The sequence below is a fragment of the Dromiciops gliroides genome, chromosome 6, assembly GCF_019393635.1.
Source record: "Dromiciops gliroides isolate mDroGli1 chromosome 6, mDroGli1.pri, whole genome shotgun sequence".
NCBI classification, from domain to species: domain Eukaryota; kingdom Metazoa; phylum Chordata; class Mammalia; order Microbiotheria; family Microbiotheriidae; genus Dromiciops; species Dromiciops gliroides.
The window spans coordinates 22,593,750-22,612,113 of record NC_057866.1 but is presented as its reverse complement, the minus strand read 5'-3'; the positions used below and the strand labels follow the sequence as shown (position 1 = coordinate 22,612,113).

The following is an 18,364-nucleotide window of genomic DNA, read 5'->3' as shown; positions in this document are numbered from 1 at the left end:
CTCTAGCTTTCTGTCTGGTGAAGTCTACGGATCTCTTCTCAGAAACAGGTTTTTCAGTCATTGAAGGATATGCTACATCGCAGTTACAGATTAGTGAAAGCAAAGATGACATTCATGGATCTTCTGAAAACTCTCTGTGGGTGGGGCCCGTTACAAACCCCTGTCTGTGGACCCAGATATTGATGGGTAGCATGGAAGGAGCTCGGGGTCTGGGATTGTTGGACAGGTCGTTTTACCCTCTGGGGCCTCAGTTTCCTCATCTGTAAAATGAAGGGCGTGGGACTCTGGCCTCTCTCAGGTCATTTCCAGCTCAAGGTCCAGGATTTTATTAGTCTCAGCTACAATCCCACCCCCTGCAGGCAGTCTTTCCCAAAGCCCTTCACCCAGATTGCCTTCCCTCTGGTGGTCTTCTCCGTCTGGCTTGTTTGTACATGATTGTTTGCGTGTTGTATTCCTGTTAGGCTGTGAGCACCTTGAAGACGGGAACTGCCTTTTTGCCTTTCTTTGAATCCCTACTGCTTACTTAGCACAGTGCCTGGCGCATAGTAGGTGCTTGATAAATGTTTATTGACTCTTATAGTTCTTTGACTAGATCAAGAGGGGTGTGTGTGTGTGTGTGTGTGTGTGTGTGTGACCAACCCAGAAGCTGTTGCTCTGAAGATGGGGAAAATGGAGGAAACTGAGGCCCTGGAGGTTAAGTGATCTACCCAAGGTTATGCTGACAATAGGCGACAGAGGTGGGATTTGAGCCCAAGTCCTCTGGCTCCAGGGCTTCCTCACAGGTGCCAGCTAGTTCAGCCCATCCTTGGACAAGTAGATGGAAGCTCACTGATGGAAGGAAGGGTCTGTTTCATGGCTTTTTTTCTTTGTCTCCCTCCCCTCCCTCCCCTTTCTCATAAAAAGCACTCCTTATAAATGTCGGTGTGTTGAACAAGCCCAGACAGGGTCACCCAGCCTTTATCTCCCCTCCAGAGGTGGTGGCGTGGGCAACAGCAATGTGACACAAAATAGTCTCGGCTCAGAATCTCATTCTCCTACTTCCCAGAGTGCTTTGGGTCTTGAGCCATTGGGATTCCCTTAGGGAAGGCTTGGGCAGAGTCTTGGCAGCCAGAGTTGGGGGGTGGGGAGCGGGGAACTTGACCTTTCTAGTGGCTACCTTAGCACACAGATTGTCACTTGGTCTCTAATGTCCCTTTCTTCATTCCGAAATAAGATGGGCTCAAACAGAGAGGTCAGGAAGGGGAGCCAGAGGACTGGGCCAGGGCCCTGTTTAAGGGGCTTTCTTTGGTACCCCTCAAGGTGTCAGTCCCTGGGCATTCCCACTGCCCTTGTGACTATGTCCAATATTTGTCTTAAGATTTTTCTATTGAGGGCTAAGAAGAGTTATTTTAGGACCCAAGGTTGAAACTCAAAAAAAGGAAAAAGAAAGAAGTCTAGGTTTTAATTGTTGGAAACAGGAGGCTGAGAGAAGCCTTGCCTACTTTTCTCATCTGTTTCTATAGCAGCGTTTATCTTGGCACTTCATGCATTTTGAGCATCGGATATCATTGTGTTAGGAGGATTTTTCCTCCTGTTGCATCTTTCAAAGAGGACTATGGTGTTCCTATTTTACAGATGAAAAAACTGAGGCATAGGAAGGAAAGGGTTTGCCAAGGAGTCTGACAGGGAGTTGTTCAAATGATTCAGTCTGTGTATGAGAAGAGAATGGGAAATTTTTTTTTTTGAGGGCAATGGGGGTTAAGTGACTTGCCCAGGGTCACACAGCTAGTAAGTGTCAAGTGTCTGAGGTCTGATTTGAACTCGGGTCCTCCTGAATCCAGGGCCGGTGCTTTATCCACTGCGCCACCTAGCTGCCCTGGGGAAAATAATTTTTACCGATTTCTTTTAGTTTGCACATTATTTTCCAAATCTCTCTTTCCTTCTTTTTCTATGCAGAGAGCTATCCCTGTAGGAAAGAATAAAAATAGAGGAAGAAAAATTCCAGCAAAACTAAGCAGCACATCAGCTGAGTCTGACAGTATTTGCAGTGTTCCCCATCAGTGGTCTCTCCCATCTCAAAGAAGGGGATGGAGTCCATTTTCTCGACTCTTCTCAGACTAAACTTGGTTATTATAATGACACTGCTTCCATTTTTGTTGTTGGTCTTTGCATTTATAATGCCATGTATTGTCTTCCTTCTTCTGCTTACTTCCCTTTGCAACAGTTATAATAACTTTTCTGTGATTTTGTTGTGTAGGAGACTGCATGGAAATTCTTGGCAACTTGCAAATTCTCAGTCTAATTTTTAGTCCCAGAGAGTTGCCTGGGGGCACCGAGAGGTTACTGTGACATGAAATGTTGACCAAGCTAATAAGTGTTAGTCACAGGACTTGAACCCAGGTGTTTTTTTTTTTTTCCTTAAATGTAATAAACATTTTTATTTATAGTTTGGGGTTCCAATTTTTATCCCCCCTTCCCTCCCCCTCCTCCCCCTTCCCTGAGGTGGCAAGCAATCAGATATGGGTTATACATGTATGATTATGTAAAAACATTATCATATTACTCATTTTGTACAAGAAAACTTGATTAAAAGAAAAAAATGAAAGAGTAAAAAATAGCCTGCTTCAGTCTGTTTCGTCAATATTAGTTCTTTCTTTGGAGGTGGATAGTATGTTTCATCAGTAGTCCTTTGGGATTGTGTTGAATTGTTGTATTGTTGAGAATAGTCAAGTCATTCACAGTTCTTCATCAAACAATATTGCTTTTTCTGTGCACAATGTTCTCTTGGTTCTGTTCACTATACATCTTTTCATACATGTCTTTCCAGACCTTTCTGAAGTACTCCTTCTTGTCATTTCTTATAGTACAATAATATTCCATCACCATCATATACCACAGCTTGTTTAGCCATTTCCCAATTGATGGGCATGCCTTTGATTTCCAATTCTTAGCCACCACAGAAAGAGCTGCTATAAATGTTTTTGTACAAATAGGTCTTTTTCTCTTTTTGGGAATGTCTTTGGGTTATAAACCTAGCTGTAGTATTGTTGGATCAAAGGGTATGCCCAGTTCTCTAGCCCTTTGGGCATAGTTCCAAATCGCTCTCCAGAATGGTGGGATCAGTTCACAACTCCACCAACAGTGGATTAGCGTCCCAGCTTTCCCACATCCCCTCCAACATCCAATATTTTTCATTTGGGTAATATTTGCCACTTTGATAGGTGATACCTCAGAGTTATTTTAATTTGCATTTCTCTGATCAATAGTGATCTGGGGCATTTTTTCATATGATTATTGATAGTTTTGATTTCTTTGAAAACTGTTCATATCCTTTGACCATTTATCAGTTGGGGAATGACTTGTATTTTTATTTATTTGTTTAATTTAAATTAAACATTTTTTTTTAGTGAGGCAATTGGGGTTAAGTGACTTGCCTAGGGTCACACAGCTATTAAGTGTTATGTGTCTGAGGCTGGATTTGAACTCAGGTCCTCCTGAATCCAAGGCCGGTGCTCTATCCACTGCGCCACCTAGCTGCCCCAACTAGTATTTTTATAAATTTGACTCAGTTCTTCATATATTTGAGAAATAAGGCCTTGATCAGAGATACTGAGGGGGTTTGGTGATTTTTCCCTTGGTCACACAGCTCTGAGAGTCAGAGCCAGGATTCAAAGTCCTCTTCCCCCCTCTCGAGACCTCATTAGCTGACTAGCCCAGTGTGATGTAGAGGAGAGAACCCCAAGGTTGAGTCAGAGGTTCAAATCCTGGCTTCTTAGCTTAGTACTTTGGTGCTCTTGGGCAAGTGCTTTACTGCTCAGGGCCTTGGTTTACTCATTTGCTGGATAAGTGCAATCAGCTCACATCTGGGGCTTCTTCAGCTCTCTCTATGGCAATGTGGGAATTTGTTTTTGCTTGACTATATGTAATCGTTACAAGGGCTTTGTTTCCCTTTCTTTGGAAAAGGGGCAGAGGAGGTGGGAGAGTAAGAAAGCAGGCTTTGGTTAGTTGAAAAAAATAAGACAATTTATAAAAGGAATATCCATTTGGCATTTGTGAGAGTTGAATTGGAAGGTGGAACAGGCTGAATGCAGTTTAAGACTATTCCAAGGATGTGATTAAGGCTTGAATGAAGGGGGTGGCTATGAATGGTGATGGAAATGAGATGTTATGTGTGGAGAATGGTCCAGATTTGGTCACTGATTGACTCTGGAGGATGAAAGAGGGAATGATAGAGATTGTGAACCTGGGTACTGGGCAGAATGTTGGGCTATCCTTGACAAAAGCAGTTATGTACGTGGGTGATAACAATAATCTCTTTTCTTGGGTAGTGAATGTTTCCTAATTCAGTTTTGTTCAGAAATGCAAAGTGTTCCAAAAGCTTTAGTCTGAGGCTGCTGACACCGTGTGCTAAGACTTTGCAAACACTCTGCATGTTGCTGGTATGACCCTGAAGATTCCATTTGAAAGGTCCTGGCAAGAATCATGAAAAACAGGTAGGACGTTCCTGTCCAACCCTAGTGGTTGAAACCTTTTGGGCTAATACACAAGGGGAAAAACCATGTTTTAATTAATTGTTGTTGGTTTTTTTTTTAAAAGTCTAGTGAATCATTCAAAGATTCCCGGAAGGGAACTGAGTTGCCAAATGTCAGAACTGGAAAGGATAGTGCTATGAGGTAAGGGCTTCCCCCTTATTGGGGCTTTTCAAGGAAAGGCTGGCCAGCTAAGTTGCAGAAAGAAGTTTTGGTTTTCAGATGTGAGTTGGGTTAGAAATGGGTTCTCAGGCCTCTTTCCAACCCTGAGACCTTCGAACCTAGAATGTCAGAGCTGGGAGGGAGCATAGAACAGAAATATTAGACCTGGAAGGAACCTGAGAGGTAATGCAGTCGAATTCCCTCATTTTATTTTAATTTATTTTAATTAAAGTTTTTTTTTTTTTTTAAAGACTGGCTTTCCCCATCTCTCCCAGGCTGGAAGTGTAGGGGTGTGAGTGAGATTATCCCCAACCATTTGAGATAAGTGATTTAACTATGGTAATAATCAGTATATAGTGATTATCAGTAAATTGTGATTTCAACTGATTAGGTAATCTTTAATAGTTTAAGCAAATGATAATAGAGTAAGTAAGATAGATATTAGTTGAGCTTATTATGTACATACTATATTTTAGAATGATTCTGAAATCAATCTGATTGAAACCATCAACTAAATACACTGTGGTTAGGTATCCACCAATCAGCTCAAAGGTCAAATACTAAAAATAGTGACTCTGGAGCTAGAATGGACCAGTCAGCTTTTTTTTTTGGGGGGGGGGGTGAGGCAGTTGGGGTTAATGCCTGGGGTCACACAGCTAGTAAGTGTTAAGTATCTGAGGCCAGATTTGAACTCAGGTCGTGCTGAATCCAGGGCCAGTGCTCTATCCACTGAACCACCTAGCTGCCCCACCAATCAGCAATTAAGGAAAGCTACCTGTGGAAGTTGATGAATTTCACCATCTAATTCTTTTGTCCGTGGTTTCCAGCACTCTATGTAAAGTCCACTGTGGTGGATCCACTAATTGGATTACACAATTTTGCATAAGACTGAGGTTTCCATCATTTCATGTAGACTTGTTGTACATGCCCCACTTGAATTGTATAGTGTAAATGGTGTTTGTGGGAGGAGTCTTGTCTAAATAGTATGTATAAATACTTTTGAGCCCTGATTTGAGTATAAATACCAGCGTCTGGCTCTGTTCGGGGTCTTCAGGTCCTAGACCTGAGACCGGCTTTATTGTGAGAAAGGATCCGTCTCTCAATAAACCTATTTCCCTATGGCTTGGACACTTCGCTGTTTCTTTTCTTTGTCAGACTTAGAAATTTTCTTTTCTTTTCTTTTTTTTTTTTTGCAGGGCAATGAGGGTTAAGTGACTTTCCCAGGGTCACACAGCCAGTGAGTGGGCTTAGACAGTTTCACGACAGGAGCCATTTGTGGGCTCCATTCCACTCTGATTGGCATGGAGATTTGATCCAATCTATTCCAGGGCTTGCCATTGTGATACTAGACTTAGTGGGACATGTGACTGGCTCAGCAGCCCCAAGCTCCAGAACTCTGCCATCCTCAGTCTGGGAAATGGGATTATAGGTGTGTGCCACCATCTGGGTCTCCCCTTATTTTACAGGTGAAGAAACCAAGGCACAGAGGAGGGAAGATCACATAGCCACAAAAATGCATTTCTCAGTGTCAGGTTTCATCTTTTTTTTTTTTTTTTTTTTTTTGGCGGGGAAATGGGGGTTAAGTGACTTGCCCAGGGTCACACAGCTAGTAAGTGTCAAGTGTCTGAGGCCGGATTTGAACTCAGGTACTCCTGAATCCAGGGCCAGTGCTTTATCCACTGCGCCACCTAGCTGCCCCAGGTTTCATCTTTTATAATCATTAACTTTATTTATTCTTATCTATAGTTTTGTGGATGTCTCCCCTGCATCAGCCTCTTGGTCTTCAATACAGCCTCTAGACAGTGGCCAAATATATTCCTTTTTTTTTTTGCAGGGCAATGGGGTTTAAGTGACTTGCCCAGGGTCACACAGCTAGTAAGTGTCTGAGGCTGGGTTTGAACTCAGGTCCCCCTGAATCCAAGGCTAGTGCCTTATCCATTGCGCCACCTAGCTGCCCCCAAATATATTCCTTTTTAAAAATTAAGGTGGTGCTGTGGATAGGACCCTGAGCCTGGAATCAGGAAGGCCTAAGTTCAAATCCTGCCAGGCAAGTCATTTAACTTCTGTCTTCCTCTGTTTCCTCAAATGTAAAACAAAGATAATAACAAATAGCCCTTACCTCCCAGGGTTGTAGTGAGGCTCAAATGAGATGGTATTTGTAAAGTGGTTATCAATAGTGCCAGGTACATAGTAAGGATTTAATCAATGCTTGTTTCCTCCCTTCCTTCCATATCCTATGTCTCATTAGAGTTGTTGCCCCCTATGAAAAGAAATAACTGGGAGGATTAATTTAGTTCGTAAATATTTATTGAATGCCTTGGGGGGTGGGGTTGGAGAAGGAGTTTTCATACTCCTGATCGAGGGGCCCCATCTGGGCGCTGGCCATCCGGAGAGTGCTGAATGCTTCAGGAGAGGCAGGAGGGCCAAGCTCTAGGAGTTCCTATTAGAAAGGAATTTGCGGCACATTTGCTTCCTATAGTGGCTCCCTGGAGTGTGTTTAAGTGTTTCTAGATCATTAGCTGTTTGTCAGAGGGGCCTGGGCAGAGAAACAAAGTCAAAGCTTTAGATGCTTCTGCCAGCCCAAGATCAATCTAGGAAAGGGGCAAAGATAAAAGGATTTGGGATAATGAGGGTGGAAGTCAGTCCTCAGGGAAACTGGGATTTGATTTACAAAAATTATGTGTTTCTATGACTTTTGGGGATACATCTCTTAGGAGGAGATGATCAGGCAATGTAGTGTAATGGAAAGACCCCTGGGTATGGAGCTGGGGGTTTTGGATTCTAATCCCAACTCTGCTATTTATTGCCTTTATGAGTCTGGGCAAGTTGCCTCACATCTTTGGATCTCGTTTTCCTGTCTATGAAATGGGAGTGGTTGGATGGGACTCAATGATCTTAAAAGTTGCCTTCCAGCTTGTAATTTGTGACCCTTCGATATTATTTGGCTATGTGATTTGGGACAAGTTGCTTCCCTTCTCTGGGTCTCAGTTTACTCATCTTTAAAATGAGTCTTTGTTAGTTAGAAGGAGCCTTCCATATATGTCCTTGGGCTACATTGTGAAACTCATTATAAATAGCGTGGTTGTACATTCAGAGAATAAGAGCCTTCGAGTGACCTATTTCCGCCCACAACAGATAGGGTTAATTATTTCAAGCTTAGTGTGGTCAAATGTGGCCAAGAGATACTGTTCCCCAGCTCTGGTGCCACTTCCTCCTTGATTCCTTCCTTTATTCAAGCTCTTCCCTCACCCTTCCCCCCAGCTGCAAGTGATATTTCTCTCCTCAAATTTTCCTAGTGTTCTTTATTTGGAATTTTCTTAGCCTCTCTCAGCATAGAGGAAAGGAGTTGCATTCAGGAAGACCTGAACTCAAATCCTGACTCAGTCACTTAGTGGCTGTGTGACCCTCGGCAAGTCACTTAGCTTCAGGCTGCCTCAGTTTCCTTGTCTGTAAAATGGGGATATAATAATTGCACCCACCTCCCAGGTTTGTTGTGGGGAATCAAATAAATCTGTAAAGTACTTTGCAAACCTATAGATCTGCATAAATTCATGTTGTCATTATTATCCAGTTAGGTACCTCATTGTTCTCATACTCCACCCAACTTAACTAGCTATGGGGTTTAGTGATAGAAGCACTGGTTTGGGAGTAAAGAGCCCTGGGTTCTAATTCTGGCTCTTCTACTGCTAATGTGCCATGTGATTTTGGAGAAATCATTTAAGATGGGTCTTTCACTTTCCCATCTGAAAAATGAGGTAGTTGGACACAATGTTCTGTGAAGTCTCTTCCAGATTTTCCATTCTATATTCTCTTTCTCTTTTTTTTTTAACATTCTCTCTTATAAGGCTCAGTTCAGCTCTGATAGTCTATGTTCTCTATTCTAAGTTCTGGTATTCTTTTTTTTGAAGAAAATAATTGTGCTTCCCACTTTATTTCATTAAGCTATTAAAAAAAAGTGTCAGCATTTTCTTTGAGATAAATGTATGGAAAATCTGCTCAGAGCAACTGTGTTTTGGTCCTACTAGGATCCTCTTAAATTCTTTACTCTAATTATATTACCAAGATACTGTGCTTTCTGGTATTCTTTAAAAAAAATGATTGGTGCCTTTTTTTTTTTTTTTTGCGCGAGGCAATGGGGGTTAAGTGACTTGCCCAGGGTCACACAGCTAGTAAGTGTCAAGTGTCTGAGGCCGGATTTGAACTCGGGTACTCCTGAATCCAGGGCCAGTGCTTTATCCACTGTGCTATCTAGCCGCCCTGATTGGTGCCTTTTAAAAAATATTACCTTTATCTTTTTAGAGTGATTGTGTCAGGAGCTCGGAGAGGTTACTGCCTTTCCTCTGCCATCTTGGCTCTGCCCCCTACCTTTATTTATTTTTTTAAAAAAGGAATTTATTTGCACTGAGAAAAATTCTGACCTTGACAAACATCAACAAATATGACCATGTATTTCCATATACAAAGAACAGAAACGTGTGATTATATGTTAAATTGGGATTTTCTTTACGGCAGCTGCTTTTTTTTAAAGGTAGATACTCATTTCAGCACATTAGCTTTCTGTTTCTCATTTGTCTATGTTGCTCTCTGAACAGGTTTCTGATCTCTTCAGTGCATCTATGTTAAATGATTCATTGATATATTTCTTCCTTTTTATTTTATTTTTTTTTCTTCTTTTTTTTTGGTGAGGTAATTGGGGTTAAGTGACTTGCTCAGGGTCACACAGCTAGTAAGTGTTAAGTATCTGAGGCCGGATTTGGCTGAATCCAGGGCTGGTGCTTTATCCACTGTGCCACCTAGCTACCCCCTGTTTCTTTCTTTTTAAAGAGATCACTATAATTAATTCTACCCTCCCCCCACCAAAAAGCCCCACTTCTTTTGTAACAACTAAGCATATTCAAGCAGAACAAATCCACTTGTCTTTCAGAAAAATTTTCTCACTCTGTACATCTAGTCTATAACATGCTACATGGCACAAGGTAGAAAACATGTTTTATTATTGGTCCTTTGGAGTCCTAATTGGACACTGCCTTGATCAGAGATCTTAGATCTTTCAAAGTTGTTTTTCTTTGTAATTTGTAGTCATTGTATAAGTTGTTCTCTTGCCTCTACTTATCTAACTCTACAGATGTTCTTATAGGTGCTCCCATTTCTCTGAATCCAACCCTTTGGTCATTTCTTACAGAAAAATAACATTCCATTACAGTCACATATCATAATTTGTTCAGTTGTTCCCCAACTGATGGGCACCTACTTTGTTTCTAGTTCTTTGATACAATAATGAGTGTTACTATGAATATTTTGTATATTTGTATCCTTTTCCTTTTATCTCTCTGGTGTATATGATAACTAATAGTATCACAGCTTAATGCCTTTTGGGGTTTGGTTCCAAGGTGCTTTCCAGAATGTTTGGGTCAATTTATAGTTCAGCCAACAGAGCATTTATGTCTCTAGCTCCACCAACAAAGTTCCCTTTCCATTTATTTGTCATCTTTGCCAGTCTATAATACATTTGAGGTAAGACCTTCAAGTTTGAATTAGCTTTTTTCTTGTATTGGGAGATATCTTTTGTATATAGTTGTTAAGTTGCTTTTCTTCCTTTGAGAATAGACTGTTCTTATACTCTGATCATTTGTCTATTAGGGAATGGCTTTTGTTCTTAGACATGTGAATCAGTTCTGTATATATCTTGGATTTCAGAACTTTGTCAGAGAAATTTGTTGCAAAGATATTTCTCAGTTATTTCCTTTCTAATTTTAGCTGCATTGATTTTGCTTGTACAGAAGCTTTTCAATTTTATGTAACCTAAATTATCCATTTTATCTACTTTTTACCTCTCATTTGGTCAATAACTCTTCCTCTATAGTTGTGAATGGCATATCCTTGTTTATTTCTCTAAGTTGCTTATGATGTGACCTTTAATATCTAGGTCATGTACCCATTTGGAGTTTATTGTGGTAGATGATGGGAGATGTTAGTCTATATCTAGTTTCTGCCACACTGCTTTTCAGTTTTTCTAATAGTTTTTGTCAGTGAGTTACCTTAGTGACTAGGGTCTGAGGTTTTATCAAATATCACTTGATTATATATTTAATGTACCTAATCTGTTCCACTGATTGACTTCTCTGTTTCTTAACCAGCACCAAGTCATTATGATGATTATTGCATTGTACTATAGTTGAGATCTGGTACTGCTAGACCCCCTTCGCACTGCCCCCCCCCCCACTAATTCCTTTGAGATTCTTGTTCCTCTAGATTAGTTTCATTATTCTTTGGCTCTATAAGCAGTAATACATAATAATAAGCAGTGACAATATAAAGTGAGTCTTTGATATTTTGATATGGCAACGAATAAGTAAATTAATTTAGATGATATTGTCCTTGATATTGTATTGGCATGGCCCAACCGTGAGCAATGACTATCTCTCCAAATATATGTTTGTCTTTATTTTTGTAGACAGTGTTTTGTAGCTGTGTTCCTCTCTGTATCTTGCCAGGTATACTGGGAAATATTTTATACATTTTGTAGTTCTTTGGAATACAATTTTTCTTTCTACTTCTTCTTCCTGAGCTATGTTGTTAATATGCAGAAAGGCTGATTATTTTGTAGGTTTATTTTATTCCTGGTACTTTGATGAAGATATTTTAATTAGTTTTTTCATTTAATCTTTAGAGCTTTTGAAGACCTTCAAATTGTTTGTAAAAAGTAATCATTTTATTTCCTCTTTGCCCATGCTTCTTCCCTCTCTATTATTGTCATACCTGGTGTTTCTCAGACTATATAAAAGAATAGTGGTGACTTCATCTTAATTTCTGCCTGTCTCCCCATTCCCCCCCACCCCAATCCAGTGAACCAACTATTCTAACAAAGATGGGGGAAGGGAAGCAGTGTAACAGAAAACGACCAAAACTCCAACTGTATCTGATAGAACATGGAATGTTCTACACCCACAAGCTCCCCTCTCTGCAAAGAAGGGAGGATGAAGCATTCTCTCCTCTCTTCTTCAGGGCCAAACTTGGGCATTAAAATGCTACTGTGTTCAGTGTCATTTTTCTGTTTTCATTTACATGATTGTCATTCTTTGGGTCTATAGATGTCAGTGGATAGTTTCTGTAAGGGATTTGGGTCTAGAAAAACAAGTCTGGTTCTTGCCAGCTCAACCCACAGATCTTTTTCACCTTTTACAGTGAGTGCTGGATAAGGCTCAGACTTTCAGCCCACCATGAATCACTTCTGGTGTTCCTATGCTTCTTGGCTCCCAGTTAGTTTTTAAAGCACTTGTTGGAGCTGGGAGGGGCCTGAGAACATGGAATGCTGGAGCTGGGAGGGGTCTTTGAGCCCGGAAGGTCAGAGCTGGGAGGGACCTTAGAACTGAGAATGCCAGAGCTGGGCCGAACCTTAGAACAGGGAATGTCAGCCGGGAGGTGCCTTCGAACCATTGGGTATTTATTAGTTGCCTGCTCTTTGTCTGTCACTGTACAAGGTACTTGGGATATGAGTGCAAAGAATGAAAGAAGTCCTAGCCATAGGGGACTTATATTCTGAAGGAGATGAAATAAATACCCTAAATAAACAAACACACACACCCATAGAAGGTAATTGGGGAAGGAACGCACTAGCATTTGGGGGGATCTGGAAAGACTTTATGTAGAAGACGATGTTTGAGTTGGACCTTAAAGGAAAAGAGTGACTTTGAGGCAGGTGTCAGGAGAGAATTCACTCCTGGCACGAGGGACAGCCAGGGCAAGACAAAGAGACAGGAGATGGAGTGTCGTGTGTGAAGGGCAGAGAGATGACTTCGGCCAGATCTCTGAGTGTGAAAAGGGGAGTGATGTCCAATGAGGCTGGAAAGGTGTGTTGAAGCCAGGTCATGTAGGACTTTAAAAGTTAAACTGAGGAAGGCATTTGTGTTGGATCCTGGAGGTAATAACCAAGAAGCCCCTGGGACTGATTGAGTAGAGGAGTCCTGTGGTCACGTTGGTGCTTAAGGAGAGTTATTTAGACAGTAGTGTGGAAGTGATGAGGGTCAGGGCAGCTAGGTGGCACAGTGGATAAAGCATTGGCCCTGGATTCAGGAGGACCTGAGTTCAAATCTGGACTCAGATACTTGATACTAGCTGTGTGACCCTGGGCAAGTCACTTAACCCTCATTGCCTTGCCTCCCCTACCCCCCAAAAAGTGATGAGGGTCTCAACGAGTGTAGTAGCTGTTTTTTTTTTTTTTTTAAGTGAGGCAATTGGGGTTAAGTGACTTGCCCAGGGTCACACAGCTAATAAGTGTTAAGTGTCTGAGGCTCGATTTGAACTCAGGTACTCCTGACTCCAGGGCCGGTGCTCTATCCACTGCGCCACCTAACTGCCCCTGTAGTAGCTGTTTTAATGGAGGGACTGTATCAGATATCAGAGATGTTGTGAAAGTAGAAGTGGCAACATCTGGCAGCTGCTGATTGTCTGTGTGGGGTTAGGGAGAGTGGACACTGCTGGTTACAAACCTGGGAGACTGGAAAGGATGGTGGTGCCTCGACAGATGTAGGGAAATTTGGAAGACATGGGGTTTGGAGAAAAAGAGGTTTTAGACACATAGAGTTGAAAATGTTTCCAGAACACACAGCCAATAGGCAATGGGTGCTGTGGGACTGAAGCCCAGGGGGAAGACTGAGTCTGGATTTGCAGATCTGGGCGTTATTTGCTTAGAGATGGTTTCCAACATAGTTACCGAGAGAGAGATCGAGAGAGAGAGGAGAGAGGGAGAGAGGGAGAGGAGAGAGGGAGAGAGAGAGAGGGAGAGAGAGAGAGGGAGAGGGAGAGGGAGAGAGAGAGAGAGAGAGAGAGAGAGAGAGAGAGAGAGAGAGAGAGAGAGAAGACGGAAGAGAGAGGGCCCAGGACAGCCTTGGGGAACATCACAGGGAGGGGGCAGGATGTGGATGATGGACTAACACAGGAGACTATGGAGGAAGAACTGTTCCACAGAGATGGGAGTATCCAGAAGGATCCATCAACAGGTCAGATGCAGTGTAGACATGGAGAAGGGTTAGGACCAGGTAGCTAGGAGATCATTGATAACTTCAGAAAGCCCTTTCCCATTCAGTAATGAGGCTGAAGCCAGATTGCAGAGACCTGAGGGGCGAGTGAAAGGGGGTGTTTGACCGACATCCCTGACTCTACTCTCTCTATCTAGATGGGAAAGCCGGGCCCATGAAGCTGTTCAAGGTCATGTGGCAGATGAATGGAAGCCCCTGGACCAAAACCTAGCTTCCTTGGCTCCCTGCTCTTTCTTCCACTCCTCACGTTGGCACAGCATGGGGTGGTTCTTAGGCCACCTTTGCCTTTGCCCAGTTGTCTGTCCCCTAACTTAAGAAGGAAGTCAGTGGCCTGTTCTCTGTCTTCCTCTTTCTCTGTCTCTCTCCGTCTCTCTCCGTCTCTCTCCTCTTTGCTCTCTGTCACTGTGTTTTCACAGTTATGAATTACAGACTAGAGCCAGCTGGGCTTTGCCTCACTGAGGTTTCTTCAGGAAGGCTGCTTTGCCTTGTTTTGACAAACAGAGCAGGCTGGTCAGCTGAAAATGGCTTTTAAGAAGTTGTTTTGATTTCAGACCAGGCTTGCTTTGGTGTCCGTGTGAGCCTGAGCCACATGGAAATCGAGTTCAGAGCTTTTAGAAATGCCAAGCAGGCCGGATGGTGGCTGCCTCAGAGCGATTTGGGCTGCCCTGCCTTTGTGTGACTCCCAGAGACGCTTCATGCCTTGTGGGTTTAAAACAAACACCCCGAGAAGGTGTCAAGGCACCTGATGACACCCTCCTGTGGTTTAAATTTCCACATGCACATGCCTGCTGGAGCCCCAGAATAGTGCCAGAAACAGCTTGGCCTCTGTGGGCCTTCACTGTATTATGAAATCATCCCAATGCCAACAAGACATCCTGGCATGATGGCTGGGGCACCATAGAGAGCAAGTCAGCCATCCTGCCTTGGGGCTCCAGCCCTGCTGCTCCTTCTCTCACTGTGTGACCTTGGACAAGTCTTTTCCCTTCTGTACCCAAAGCTCTTCAGTGTCTCTCTATTGCCTCTCGGGTAGAAAGCTAAATCCTCAGCCTGGCATTTAGTGACTTCCCTCTCATCTCCCTCCCATGTCTTATGTCGGCATCCTTCATTTCATTCAATGTAGCTTTTTTTTTTTTTTTTTTTTGGGTGAGGCAGCTGGGGTTAAGTGACTTGCCCAGGGTCCCACAGCTAGTAAGTGTTAAGTGTCTGAGGCCGGATTTGAACTCAGGTCCTCCTGAATCCAGGGCTGGTGCTCTATCCACTGTGCCACCTAGCTGCCCTCAATGTAGCTTTATCCACGATTTTCTCAAGTTCCTTAGGATCCCCTATTTCCTTCAAGGCCTATCTCCAGGGACCCGTTCTCCATAGGCCCCCTCCCTTTTTAGTGTTCTCCTCCTCCTCTCGAAATTACCTTGGATGTAACTTTGCATTTACTTTTCTGTGTAAATTCGTCAGTCTGTCCTGTCAGTCAGTAGTTTGTAGGTACTTGAAGGCGATAGCTTTGTTTTGTTTTGTTTTGTTTTTGCAGGGCAATGAGGGTTAAGTGACTTGCCCAGGGTCACACAGCTAGTAAGTGTCAAGTGTCTGAGGCTGGAATTGAACTCAGGTCCTCCTGAATCCAGGGCTGGTACTTTATCCACTTCACCACCTAGCTTGCCCCTTTGTTTTGTTTTGTTGTATGCTGGGCCTAACACACCTCTTTGCAGGTAAAACAAACTCGATAAATGCATAAACTGAATTGAAGAAGTTAGACCAGGTGATTTCTGGGGTCCAGTCCCTCATAGCTGGCTAGTCTTCAGGCATTTATTAAGTGCTTGCCATATGCCAAGTGCTGGGTCATGTGGTGGGGTACACAGAAAGGCAAAAGACAGGGCCTGCCCTTGAGGAGCTCCCGGTCCAGTGGGGGAGATGACTCGCAAAAGACTACGTCCATACAAGTTGTAGACAGATTGGAGATAATTGACAGTGGGAAGGCCCTGGAATTGAAGGGATTATAGATTTAGGACTGGAACCAGTCCTGTAGTCCATCCCCCCCCCCCCTCATTTTACAAAGGAGGAAACAGGCTCAGAGAGATTCAATGCTTTGCCTAGGGTCCCACGGATCAAAAATAGCAGAGTGAAAATTTGAACCCAAATCTGCTGTCTCCCAATGATCTAAGCCTTTAAAACTTTCTTATTTTGCTCCTAATTTTTCAGGCTGGCAAGATCAAAGCAGTTGTTAGATGTAGGCCTGAAAGGGACCTCAGAGGTCATTGATTCCAATTTTCTCATTTTACAGATGAGGAAACTGAGGCTAAGAAGGGGAAAAGTGACATGCCCAGGGTCACACAGCAGGTGACCCGGTTGGGATTTGAAGTCGGGTCCTTTGGCTCCAGATGGAGTGTTCTTTTAAATAAGGTGCTTGCTCATCTCAGGCAGCTCCTTTTGAGGTACAAGGTAGCATTTTAAACCTTTCAAAGGTGACAGTTTGGTGCCCTTTGCTTAGACAGAGTGTTCCTTTAGCTGCGGCTCCATGTGGAGCACCGTACTTGGGGCTGAGGGCATCTATCTCACTAACGGCTTGGGCTCCTCCCTTGATGAGCTTTCATTATTTAGGGAATGAAGCTCGCTGCATAAACCAGGCCCAGTTAGCAGGGGATGGCATATGCCAGTGAGTGGGAATAGACCCCAGATGCTGTGAGGGGAGAGCGTTGAGGCTGGAGGAGGCTGGAGGAGGCTGGAGGAGGCTGGAGGAGGCTGGAGGAGGCTGGAGGAGGCTGGAGGAGGCTGGAGGAGGCTGGAGGAGGCTGGAGGAGGCTGGAGGAGGCTGGAGGAGGCTGGGAGGCAGCTTAGTGCTTGAGGAGGACCTTGAAGGGTGGGTAGAACTTAGATAGGGCTCTGGTAACAGGAAGAGCAAGCTCTGATCAATCACCAAACTTTATTAAACACCTAGAAGTGCTTGGGATACAAAAAGAGGCAATGAATTGCTTGTAATTAATAATGAGAATCAGGAATTACTCATTCAGCTAGGATTTATTAAGTGCTTTCTGTGTACTAGGTACTTGAGTAGTGACTGTGTCAGAGGAATTAGGAGTTGAGTGTACCCCTAGACCTTATTTGAATCTCATCTGTCAAATAGGGCTCCTCTTTGCACTGCCTAGCTCAGCTGAGTGAGGCCATCTCTGTAGAATGCCTTTGTCCTTTGGGGAACTCTGTAGAGATAGGAGGTGTTGGTGGAAATGGAGGGCCAAGGCTCCCCGCTGAGCCTCATGGATGTGGTATGTGGCTGGCATATTGGAAAGAACATTGGCTTTAGAATACAGGGACCTGGGTTTGAGTCTGGGTCTTTGCTGCTTTCTATCGATGTGACCTTGTGCAAAATGCTGAACTTGTTTGGGGACACCAGTATCTCCTTGAGTTGAGAATTGACTTGTAGGGGAGTTCAGAGAGGTTGGGGTGAGTTGTAGAAGGTCTCAAGTGCTAGACTGTAGGCAGTAGGGAACCATGGAAGACTTTAGAGCAGGGGAATGATTTGATAGCATCGTTTTAAGAAGAGTTTGGCAGGAGGATGGTTTTTTGGGGTTAAAGGGTAGAAACCTATTCAGAGGCTGTTGCCTCTGTCAGCATCACTCACATGCTGTTTTGGAATGGAAGTTAGAGTTCTGGCTCTGACATGTGCTGGGTAACTTAGGGAAATTTAGCTGACCTCTCTGGGTCTCAGATACCTATTCTGCAAACTGAGGCTAATAATATTTGTCCTACCTCTCAGGGTTTTGGGGAGGAAGGGGCATTGGAATTCTTGGAGTGCTCGAGACTTGGCCATTTCTGGTAAAATTCTACTCTAGTGTGAGTTAAGGGCTTAGATTTTGCAATGGGAAGGAGAAGGGATTAGAAGCGGCAGCCTCTGGATCTGGCGTTGGGAGGCCCCAGGGAGGCCTTCCCATTCAACTAACTCATTTGATAGATGAGACGAGCAGACCGAAGCCCAGAGAGGTGAGGGACCTTTCCCAGGGCGGGTGATAGGAAGCATCTGACCCGCATGCCTTCATCTCAGTCCAGAGTCCTTTTCAAGGCCCAGGCACTAATTGGAGGAGGAAGAGGGAGTAGTTAGACTGGTATGGGGGCTGGGAAGAGAGGCTGCCAATTGGTCTGGGATTCGTTTGCTGCCTTTGCAGGGAAGTTCCTAGTGGCTGTGAGAGCCTCCCACCCTCAGATAGGGAAGTAAAGCGGGCCAACTTGTTTCAGTCTGTGAGGTCATTGGTTTTTCCCTCCCCCACCCCACTTTTAACTTGATCCCCTTGTTTCTGGGCAGTAGGAGGTGTTTACACACACAACACAACTGTAGGACGGACAGACACACACACACACACACACACACACAAACCCCTCATCCTCTCACCCCCTCCCTCTAGTTCTTGGAGTTAACTTTATAGACCCAAGATCCCTGACTGTGTCCGAGACATCTCCTGGTTTCCAACATTTATGGATCACTGATTAACCAGCATGTTGGCAGGTCATGTTTTTGGCTGACACACTTGCTTGCTTGGACTTGGGGGAAAAGCTTGTCACTCCCCTGTGACCTTAAGTGGGAGGACTTGGGTGCTAAGCCCAGTTCCAACACCTACCACTTGTGGGTCCTTGGGCAAATCACCTGGATTCTTTCTTTGGGTCTCTTGTTTT

General features: G+C 43.7%; 1 protein-coding gene across 2 annotated transcripts in view; it reads left to right on the top strand.

Annotated features, from left to right (window-relative positions):
* The window catches only part of PTPRJ (protein tyrosine phosphatase receptor type J), a 166,757-nt gene that overhangs the window by 9,607 nt on the left and 138,786 nt on the right, over window positions 1–18,364 (top strand). The gene's annotated exons all lie outside the window — the stretch shown is intronic.